General features: G+C 37.4%; 1 non-coding gene across 1 annotated transcript; it reads left to right on the forward strand.

The window, feature by feature from the left end:
* The first annotated feature begins 1083 nt into the window (after positions 1 to 1083).
* Positions 1084 to 1299, forward strand: LOC112615012. The gene has a single exon (XR_003117249.1). It is a non-coding gene; the product is annotated as a small nucleolar RNA U3 (small nucleolar RNA).
* Positions 1300 to 9653: the final 8354 nt, after the last annotated feature.

Raw genomic sequence — 9653 nt, forward strand, 5'->3', positions numbered from 1 at the left:
TCTCTGTTAACATAAATAGCAAACAAGGAGAGTCTCTTTAAAAGAAAAAGATATTTATCTAGGAATAGAGCACTGTATTGGGAATATGCATATCATAGTAAACCATGTACATATTCAGGGAAGTAAAGGAAGACAGATTTTTAAAGGAAGAAAGAGAAGGATTACATATTTGTTCTGACATAATTATCCTTGACTTCAAAGACCAATAACAAGGGTGATGCCAGTCTGGGCTTGGACAGGCAGTGGCTGGGCAGATGTCTTCACAGAAGTCTTTTTTGTGTAAGGTTGCAATGGCCTTTGTGCAAAGTCATGGTTTTTACAGAGTCTTGTGTGATAGTTTTTGTTATCAGGCATACACGTATGAGAACTCTTGTCTTCAGGACCTTTCCCAGCTCCATTTGTCAGGGTTCTTTCTTTCTTCTTTTTTAACATTAGTGACTCCATTTTGATTTTGACAACTTTCACAACCCTAATTTTTCCTGGAAGGAAACTGGGAGCAGTCCAGAAATTCTAAGTAACTCCTTGGATTTGATACTGGAACTGGGTTTTGCATTTTTTTCAAGGAACTTAAGACACTCTACCCCATTTGCCCTTCCCACACACTCTCTGAGGGATGTGATGATGATGGGAGCAGAAGCTTAGAGAGGCTAAGTTGCTCAGATGACACAGCCAAAATTTAAGCCCAGATTTGTGTGACTCCAAAACTATGGCTTTTTAATCATTAGACTGGGGATAACAAATACATTTCATTTCAAGAGCCACGTGCAATTAACTGAGATGTGACTCAGGGCCACCATTTTGAGGAGTTTGAGGCTCCTCAGGTTCAGCAGACAAGAGTGCGTGATTGATTAGCAATGTCTGCCAGGGGCACAGGGTGGGGAGTGACAGTGTTTTGCCATCCCTGCCACTAGGCGATGATGCAATATTAGGTTCCTCATCTTAGACTCTTTGTCCCTCACCACATTGCTTCTGAGGCCAATATTCCTATAGTTCCTGCCTCAGCAATGAGAAGTTCATGACAAAGCTACCAAACACTGTCAAGTTGGAGGTGAGCAGAGCACGATTCCATTAGTAAGAAATGGAAACACTGTACTTTCAGGGATCATTTATATGATTTGTGGCTACAGAGGTTGCTCAGCGTGAGGAGCCACAGAAACCACGAGGAGGAGGCGCAGCATTCTCTGTGGCATGTGAAGCCAGCTCTTGGTGTTACTTCGCTACAACTGCATTTGCCATTGATGATGGTTCTTCTCTCATCTCAGGGAGAGTGGAAGGGAGAGAGGATGTAGCCTGAGTGATTCCTGTTTCAACATTTAAAAAGAAGAAAGAAAGAAACTGAATGCACGTTTGGTCATTCCAGAATCATTTGCCCATCACACAGGGCTTAGTATCACCTTTGTGTAGGAAGAACACCAGTATTTTAACTGTGGGGGAACAGATAATCCAAAATTATTTATATCTGTCTTTGGAGGCATCACATGACCTAGGGTGGCAGACTTATCTCAATAACTATGTTTACTTGGGGTTATGTTATCCTCTCAGAGTTCACACTGAGAACGGGGAAGATAGCCCTGACATGTGCTTTGTGATGGTGGGACTGAAGACAGCAGCTGAAGAAAATATTTGCTGCCAGTGATACATAAAGCAGAGACTCCATTTTGCCCAGAACAGAGCATGAGTTGTATATAAAAGGCCTGACCACTCCATGAATCAAGTCAGGGAACCCAGAAAATATTATTGAGTCATGAGCTAAGCCCTATAAAATGCCTTATATCACACACAATAACAGATACTTCAATTTTCTCCCATCTGCTTGGATATGTTCTGCAGGATGCTATGTAATATGGGGTCTGGATGTGGACCCTGAACTCAAGGAAACTATGCCCCAGCTCAGGAGACAAGACTAATGCACATTTTACCAAGACACAACCTGCCCTGAGGCCTCGATTTTTGTCTCCCTTCCTTCCCCATGAAGCAGCCTATCTTTATGCCAAATGCATGGGAATTCCTTGTAATTCCTCTGATATTTTGTATTATTTTCACCTCTGTGTCTTTGCTACTGTTCCCAGACTACCTTGCAAATAGTTCTTCAGGGTTTTGATTTTTGTCTTTGCCCCTCACCAGCTATGAAGTCCTGGAAAAGTTATTTAACTGCCTCTATGCCTCCGTTTCCTCCTCTTAAAGTGGGGATGACAACAGTTTTACCTCCTAGGGTTGTTATAAAAAATTAAATGAGTTGTCGAATATTAAAGTACTTAGAAACACACTCAGCACTTAGAAGGACTAGACAAGAGTTAATAATTAGCATCATCACTCACCCTTCAAGACTCAGCTTGAACGTTATCTCTACCAAGAAGCATTTGAAAAATTACCACAAAGTGAAAAGACAAAAGATTACCTGGAAAAGAGCTTTGCAATACATATGACAAAGGACTGACTGTTTTCCTTAATTTATGGGGAACAAGTACAAATCTGTAGGAAGACAACAGTTCAACAGAAAACCACCCAGCTGTCAGGAACATGCAGTTCATCGAGAAAGAAATACAAGTGGCCAATAAGCAAGAAAAGATGCTCGCTTTCACTCATAATGCAAGTCAAAATAGTAACAAGAAGCCTTTTTTTTTTTTTTTTTTTTTTTTTGCTTATCAGACTGGCAAAATTTTAAAGTTTGATGATACCCAGTGTTGGCAAGAATGGGGAAATTAACCATTTGCATATACTCTTGAAGAAAGTATAGATTTCTGCAGCCCTTTCAGCAAGCATTTTGGAAATATTTATCAAAATCAAAAATGCACATTTCCTCAAATGCAGCAATTCTCCTTCTGTTTATTGATATCTTCACAAAAGAATATATGTCAATATATGTCATACTATATTGTAGGGTTATAAAACTGTACCTGGCACATAGAAAGTGCTCAGCAAATAGTTTTTGTATAAATAAACGAACCAAAATGTTCATTGTAGCAGTGTCGGTAATAGACAAAGACAAAAAACAACCTGAATGTCCAGCAACAGGGGAGATTTTAAATAAATCTTTCACAGTCATACTATGGGGAATTCTGCAGCTGTTGCAACCAATATCATATATCTATATATTCTGATTTAAGAAAGCTTCTTTTATTAATGTTTTTTTGTTTTTAAATTTTTTAGTTTGACAAATAATAATTGTACATACTCAATATAATGATTTTCTTTTACTTGGATAAATTTCCTTTAATGGGATTGCTGGATCATGTGGCAGTTCTATTTGTAGTTTTTTAAGGAACCTCCATATTGTTCTTCATCATGGCTGTACTAGTTTACATTCCCACCAACAATGTGTAGGAGTTCCCTTTTCTCTGTATCCTCACCAGCATTTGTTATTTTTTGTCTTTTTGATAATAGATATCCCATACAGGGTGAGGTGATATCTCATTGTGGTTTTGATTTGCATTTCTCTGATAATTAGTGATGTTGAGCATTTTCCATGTATTTGTTGGCCAATTATATGTCTTCTTTTGAGAAATGTCTATTCAAATCTTTCACCCATTTTTCAATTTGATGGTTTGTTTTTTTGCTGTTGAGATGTTTGAGTTCCTCACATATTGTGGATGTTAATCCCCTGTTGGATGAGTAGCTTGCACATATTTTCTCACATTCTATAGGTTGTCTTTTTACTCTGTTGATTGTTTTCTTTGCTGTGTAGAAGCTTTTTCATTTAGTATAATTCCATTTATTTTTGCTTGTGTTGCTTGTGCTTTTGAGGTCTTATTCATAAAATCTTTTCCCAGACCAATATCCTGAAGCACTTCCCCTGTGTTCCCTTCTAGTAGTTTTGTTGTTTTAGGTGTTACATTTAGGCCTTTGATCTATTTTGAGTTAATTTTTGTATGAGGTGAGAGGTGGGAATGTAGTTTTATCCTTCTGCATATGGATATCCGGTTTTCCCAGCACCACTTATTGAAGAGACTGTCCTTTCCTCAATGATTGTTCTTGGCACCTTTGTCAAAAATCAGTTGCTTGATATATGTAAATTAATTTCTGGATTCTCTGTATTCCATTGGTCTATGAGTATTTGTTTTTGTGCCAGTATTGTGCTACTTTGGTTACTACAACTTTGTAGTATATTTTGTTTTGTTTTTAAAAAATAATTAAAAATTTTTTTATAATAGAGACAGGGTCACTATTGCCCAGGTTGGTCTCAAACTCTTGGGATCAAAAGATCCTTCTGCCTTGGCCTCCCAAAGTGTTGGAATTACAGGCATGAGCCACTGCACCTGACCTAAAATATATTTTGAGGTCTGGTAGTGTGATACCTCTGGCTTTATTCTTTTAGCCCAGGTTTGCTTTGGCTATCCTTTCAGGGTCCTTTGTGTTTCCATGCTAATTAAAAAAAAATTTTTTTTTTCTATTTCTATGAAGAATGTCCTTGGTATTTTGATAGGTATGGTGTTGAATCTGTTGTTTGGGTAGTATTGTCATTTTAACAATATTAAGTCTTCCAATTCATGAGGATGGGCTGTCTTTCTATTTCTTTGTATCTTCTTAAATTTCTTTCATCCATGTTTTATAGTTTTCCTTGTAGAGATTTTTCAATTCCTTGGTTAAATTCATTTGTAGGTATTTTATTTTTTGTAGCTATTGTAAATGAGATTTTATTCTTGATTTCCTTTTTCAGCTAGCTCATTGTTCATGTATAAAAATGCTGGTGATTTTTGTATATTAATTTTGTATCCTGCAACTTTACTAAATTCATTTATCAGTTCTGAGTGTTTTGTTTGAGAGTCTTTAGGTTTATATAATCATGTCATCTGTAAAGAGAGACAATTTGACTTCCTGCTTTCCAATTTGGATGCGTTTTATTTCTTTCTCTTGCCTAATTGCCCTGGCTAGGGATTCTAGTACTATGATGACTAATAGTGATGAGAGTGGTAGCTTTTCCTCATTCAATAAGATGTTAGCTGTGAGTTTTCCATATATGGCCTTTATTATGTTCAGGTACTTTTTTTCTATACCTAATTTATTAAGAGTTTTTACCTTGTCTGTATAAGGAATTTTAAAAAAAAAATGAGCCAGGCATGGTACCATGCACCTGTAGTCTCAGCTACTCAGAAGGCTGAGGCAGGAGGATTGCTTGAGCCCATGAGGTGGAGACTGCAGTGAGCCATGATGATGCCACTGCACTCAAGCCTAGGTAACAAAGTGAGACCCTGTCTCAAAAAAGAAAGAAAAAGGAAAAAGAGTTTTTATCATGAAGGGAGGTTGAGTTTTATCAAAAGGTTTTCCTGCATCTGTTGAGATGATTATATTGCTTTTGTCCTTCATTTTATTGATGTGATGTATGACATTTACTGATTTGTGTATTTGAACAATCCTCGCATTCCTGGGATAAAATCCTACTTAATCATGGTGAATTATGTTTTTGATGTGTTGTTAGATTTAGTTTGATAGTATTTTGTTGAGAATTTCTGTGTCTCTGTGTACCAGGGATGCTGTAGTTTTCTCTTTTTGTTGTGTCCTTGTTTGCTTTGGGCATCAGAATAATGCTGGCCTCATGGAATGAGAGAGGAAGAATTCTCTGCTTCAATATTTTGAAATAGTTTGAGAAGAATTGGTATTAATTCTTCTTGAAAGGCTCAGCAGAATTCATCCAATCCTGAACTTTTTTTTTTTTGGAAGACTTTTCATTACTGGTTCAATCTCGTTACTTGTTATTGGTCTATTTAGTTTTTCTGTTTCTTCTTGGTTCAATGTTGGTAGGCCATATGTATCCAGGGATTTATCCATTTCCTCTAGGTTTCCAAATGTATTGGTGTATATTTGTTCGTATTTGTCTCTAGTGATTCTTTGTGTTTATTTGGTATCCATTGTGATGTCGCTCTTTGTTTCTAATTGTATTTATTTGGATCTTCTCTCTTTTTTCTTTATTAGTCTAGCTAATGGTTTGTCTATTTTTTAATATTTAAAAAACATTTTTGTTTTATTGTCTTTTTAGTCTTAATTTTGTGTATTAATGTTTGGATCCTTATGATTTCTTTTTTTTTCTACTAATTTTGGGTTTGGCTTGTTCTTGTTTTTCTAGTTCCTTGAAGTTTTTAGGTTGTTTATTTGAAATCTTTCTAGTTTTTTGATGTAGGCATTTATTGCTATAAACTTATCTCAATACTGCTTTTGCTACTTTTCATATATTTTGGTATGTTGTGTTTCTATTTTCATTTGTTTCAAGGAATTTTTAAATTTTATACTTAATTTATTCCTTCACCCATGGGTTATTAAGGAGTATGTTGTTTAATTTCCATGTATTTGAATACTTTTGAGTGTTCCTCTTGTTTTTGATGTCATTTTATTTCATTATGATCAGATAAAATATACTTGATATGAGTTTGATTTTTTTTAATTTTTTGAGACCTGTTTTGTGTATTACCATATGGTCAGCCCTGGAGAGTGTTGCACGTACTGATGAAAATAATGTGTATTCTGCAGCTGTTGGGTGAAATGTCCTGGAAATCTCTGTTAGGTCCATTTGGTCTATGGTGTGGTTTGAATCTGATGTTTCTTTGTTGGTTTTCTGTCTAGATGGTATGTCCAATGCTGACAGTGAGGTGTTGATGTCCCCAACTATTATTGTAATAGGGTCTATCTCTTTCTTTAGATCTAATATTTGCTTTATGTATCTGGGTACTTCACTGTTGGGTGCATATATATTTATAATTTGTATATTCTTTTGCCAAATTGGTCTCATTATATATAATGTTCCTTGTCTTTTTATACAGTTATTAACTTGAAGTCTATTTTGTATGATATAAGTATAGCTATTCGTGATTACTTTTGGTTTCCATTTGCATGGAATATCTTTTTCCAGCCTTTCACTTTCAGTTGAGTGTTTTTACAGGTGAGGTGAGTTTCTTGGAGGTAGCATACAGTCAGGTCTTGTCGTTTTATCCATTCAGCCAGTCTCTATCTTCTAAATGGGAAATATAATTCATTTACATTCAAGGTTATTATTGATAAGTCAAGAAGATTCTAATACATAAGGTAAAAAGAAAACACCTAAAACATCAAAATGCAGAATAATAAACATTTTACATGATCATTAGTGTAAATAAAATATATATAAATATTCAAATATTCTAGTATATGCATTTTTCTTTCCTGCAAAGATGACTTAGAAGTTGTTTTTATTTCCTTTGTAAAAAGAATTGGGAACAGGGAGGTGTTCAATGAGAGAGAAGTTTAGATTCATGTTATACTAATAGGTTTCTAGTTGAAATTTTTCTTTTTAAAATTTGTTTGGGGGGGAGTATACATATATTGATTGTATTTTAAAATAAAAAACAAATGCATTTCATTTTCTAGTAGCTGTCCAGGCTCTCCAAGATCTGCCCTGTATACCTCTCTGTCTCCTCTGGCTACCTCCTGCCTCTTAACTTCATGCTCTGGCAGTGCTGATGAGCTGGCAGTTCCTACACACCTGCTACCATGGCCCTATTCCCAGGCCTTTGCTCTTGCTGTTTGGCTCCTCTGTTTTCAGTGTTCTCCTCTCTCCACTCTCCCTGTTATTTAATGCCTTACTCCTATCCGGTATTGCCAAGCTAATCTAGTGACCACTGCAGCATCTCCATAATACTCTGCACATTTATCTCTCCTCACACTCCATTGTCTTGGAATTGATGTATTAGAAAGGTGACAGTTGTAAGTGATCCTTAGTGCAGGTCTGTGCTTCACTCATCTTTGTGGTTTGAGCTGTCAGCATGGTGCTTCTTACATAAAAGATTTTCAATAAATGTTAGATAGATGGATCAGAGGAAAAAATATATTATCTGAAAAATTATGAAAAACACTTTCTTAAACCCTTTGATGACGGACACTAGTATTCCTACATAAAACAAACTACTTGGCTGGGTGCAGTGGCTCACACCTATAACCACTTTGGGAGGCTGAGGCAGACAGATCACTTGAGGTCAGGAGTTAGAGACCAACTTGGCCAACATGGTGAAACCCTGTGTCTGCCAAAAATACAGAAATTAGCCAGGCATGGTGGTGGGCACCTGTAATCCCAGCTACTTGGGAGGCTGAGGTAGGAGAATCGCTTGAACCTGGGAGGCAGAGATTGAAGTGAACTGAGATCATGCCACTGCACTCCAACTGGGACAACGCAGTGAAATTCTGTCTCAAAAAAAAAAAAAAAAAAAAAAAAAAAAAGGAACTACTTGCAAAGCTTGGCATTGACTAAAGAGAGCTGCTTCCCCACTAGCAACCTTTCAGGAATAATTGATTCCAACACCAAAAAAAACCCCCTATATTATAGCATCCCTACATTGAACAGTCTATTTCTGAACCTTCCTTCCTTCTCTTTCCAAGCCCATCCAGGGCAACCTAGCAAAGGAGTGAAGTCTTAGAGGAGAGAAGCATCCCAGGGTTTATTCACTCATGTACTGACACTTGCCACATGACAGGCACTGCTCCAGGCAAGGAGGCAGCTGCAGGTCACAAAGAGAACAAGCCTATGTTCTTGCCCTCGGGGACCTAGTTTTATTGAAAAAGAGAGAGTTGAGGGAAGAAAATAAATTGTGGTATAAATAGAGAGAAAAAAGTTATGACCCATTATAGAGCCCAAAGCCTCCAAGTCTCCAAATCAAAACCCCGTTGTACCTGATGATTGAAACCCCAGCCCAGTGGGAATGCCCGAGGGGCACTGGAGGAGGGTTAGGAGGTTACAAGGGAACTAGCAAATGCTGCTGCCACGAATCCTTGGGAACAGGTGGATTTCCAGGGAAGACAATCACCTGAAAGAGGGAGAGGGAGAGCTGATTAGGATAGAGTCAAAAGTTTTAACACCAAAGATGCAAAAATAGTGGAGTCAATGAAAGTTTTATGGTTGCCCTTACAGTGTTTTTCTGGCAGTTGTTCTCCCATGAAGGGAAAGCAAATGGCATACAGATTGAATGAGTAAGGGGGCTGAGGTCTTCAAATATCTGTACTTATGAACAGGTGCTATGGGAGGAGGATGGGCCAAAGATAAGGTGTGGGGGCTGGGGATTGAGTAGAGGAAGGCCTGCAGAACTGTCTCTCCACTTCCTTGAGCTACTCCCCACCCTACCCCCAGCTCCCTCCTGTCCCTGTTCTGACCCTGGCCTCTGAAGCATGAAGGTCACTGTGGCTTTGGCACCATTAACTTCAGTGGTTTCAATGACGTGGCCCAAGAGTGGTCTGTAAAGCAACAGTGAAAACACATGCACTGGAGCAATTCCAGTCAAATGGTACCTAATCCCTGCTCTGTCAGTAATCTGCTGCATGACCTTGGGTTGGTAACTCCTCTCTCTGTGGGTTAGGCTCAGTATACAACATCTGAGATTCTTTCTGTATGAATGTTCTTTATGGAATTCTAAACTTCACACATGTTCTTGGTCTCTAAACTTCTAAAAGCACTGTAGATTACTCAGAGATAAAAGGGTTTGTTGAATGAAGAACTCCAACAAATACATTTTTTACTTCTTACCACATATTTTGTAAACAATAATTGGGATGTCTACCCATAGTATCTAACTTAATCACAAGACATTTATTGAAGGCTTATTGCACATTAAGCAATTGGGCTAATAGTCTAGACCTAGGCTGTGATAATATTAACATCAATAGGTTGAACACTGTCATGTATATCATCTCCCATAACC

The sequence above is a fragment of the Theropithecus gelada genome, chromosome 1, assembly GCF_003255815.1.
Source record: "Theropithecus gelada isolate Dixy chromosome 1, Tgel_1.0, whole genome shotgun sequence".
Taxonomy (NCBI): Eukaryota; Metazoa; Chordata; class Mammalia; order Primates; family Cercopithecidae; genus Theropithecus; species Theropithecus gelada.